This window comes from Lolium rigidum, chromosome 3 (assembly GCF_022539505.1).
Source record: "Lolium rigidum isolate FL_2022 chromosome 3, APGP_CSIRO_Lrig_0.1, whole genome shotgun sequence".
Classification (NCBI taxonomy): domain Eukaryota; kingdom Viridiplantae; phylum Streptophyta; class Magnoliopsida; order Poales; family Poaceae; genus Lolium; species Lolium rigidum.
In genome coordinates, this window is record NC_061510.1 from 270,383,379 (window position 1) to 270,385,744 (window position 2,366).

Below are 2,366 nucleotides of genomic sequence, written 5' to 3' on the forward strand. Positions count from 1 at the left end.
ATTTGGAGCTTTGGTTTCTAGATTGATAATTGTGCAAGCAGAAAAAAAGCTTTGATCAATAAAGTTTTAATCTGCCTGCTAGTGCATAAAAATGCTAACACAAAATGATTTTACTTTTCATGAATTTGCAAATTTTATTATGTTAATCATATCAATTTAAGTTTGGAACTATGAGTAATACTGACTAAAGAAACTAAAAAAAAATAGTACTGACTCGTCTTGAGTCTTGACACCGGCGATTAATTTTACTAGCTTCGCCCCTGAACTTAGGGTACCACTCCCCTCATAACTATAGAACCACATGTTGGTTCTAGACAAATCTATATTTTAAACTCCCATGTCACTTACGCTTTGTAAGGTTACCCATGGTAAGGATTATACCTATGCAAAGCTTCCATGCAGGGGACAAGCTAGCAATATGGCAAGGTTTGGCACATGCCATACCCAAAATTTGGCGCTAATAGTATATATACATATGAGTCAGGTTCAGTTCTTGTTCAGGTTACTCTCACGCTGCCGGCCATCGATGGAGATCAGTGCTGTTTATGGACTGAAACTAACGAACCGGTAAAAAGCAGTCCCGTGTTGGGCATGCCCTGGTGAGTAAACCATTGAATTACTTGGGTTGTGCATGTGAGTTCAGCGGCAGCGCGAGTCAGGAAGGATAGGATCGCAAACAGAGCTTGGTTCTGGTGGTTAGGTTCCTTGTGGTGGAACCAGCCCACACAGGTTCAAGTCCTAGACTTGGCATGAGTGTTTGCATTTACCTGGATTTATTTCAGGATTTAACCAGCGCTATGCTTTCAGTGGTAGGTGACGTGCCCGTCAACAGCGAGGCGCCAGTGGTGACTTCGTAAACCTCAAGATATGCCGGCTCAGTTCCTCGGAGGTGCTCATAGGGGTAGGGTGTGTGTGCGTGCGTTCATAGGGGTGTTTGTACGTGCGTGTTTGTGAGCGTCTGCGTTGTACTGTGTTCTAAAAAAAAGGATAGGATCGAACGATCGATCCTACCATCCAAAATTTTCTATTTGTCTATTCTCACTGAAATCACAGAAACCCTTGCAAAGTTGCGATCGTGCAGAGCAGAGCAGAGGCAGCACCAGCGCACCACCGCAGTAGGCAACCATGCAGCAGGAACAAGAACCATGGCGGCCGGCGATAGGGAAGGCCGCGAGGGCGAATACACGATTAAGAAAATCAAGTACATAATGCATAGTATTTTATTACGGAACTAAATTGTCTTTCAAATTCTGAAACTAATCTCGTTTTGGACTCAAATAACATGGCTCGTCCCCTAATATGACAATGTTAGTTACTAATTTATGCCAATTCTATCGTTTCTCTATTGATGCAGATCATTCATTTGTTCAACTAGTTAAATTGTTCATCTGTTATTCATGTAACTAGCAAGGTGGCCCTCGGAAACCCGAGGGCAGCACCTATACTCTTTACATTTTTAGTCTTATTGTTCTTTGACTATTTATATAGTCAGGAAATTCAATTCAGCACATGGGAGCATATGCTCCTGCCACCGGAAAAACATTTTGAAATGTTCAAAAAATTCGTACAAAAAATTTCTCGCTTACGTATCAACATGCTACGTGCGCACATCAAGTCTTACGAAAAACCGACATTTTTTGTGACTTGTGTGAAAAAGATAAACAAAACGTCTCGTAGACAACTTTTTCTTACAGAAAAATTTGTCTTTTTTACAAATGACACTCAAAATGTCGATTTTCGGTGAAACCACTTTGTGAACGTGTAGAATTTCGAGATGTATCCACTAAATTTTATGTTCAATTTTTTCAACATTTTAAAAGTGCAATTAAATTGAAGTTTAAAAACCGGGAGCATATGCTCCCGGGTGCCAAAACGCCACTCCCTATGAGAACTGCATATAACATCTCTAATCATATTTGTTTATTCGTGCAAATAATAATTCTGTTATTTTAAAAAAAATGATACTTATGGTGATAGGTTTAATTTTTTTATGGTATTATATTTCAATTTTAAAAATGTATATTCGATGTTAATAGATGACCCATTTAAGAAACTGAGTATTTTATCATTTCAAGTTGTGTGTAATCCATAGACTTTTATAAGGATCTAATTATATTGATAATGACTATTATATCAAGAAAATAGTTTTAATGGCACTGCATTTTAATATAGTATTGTCGCTCGATCCTTAATGGTCGCCTATTGAAATAAATGTTTCATATACAACCATATATGATTTTTTAATCATTTGTTGATGATATGGACCAAATGTTTAATTCACCTAGGACAGAAAATAGGATAGTAATCACTCGTTTAATATATTAACATTGAAATTTGTAAATATTTTTTCTCATATTCATTTTTTC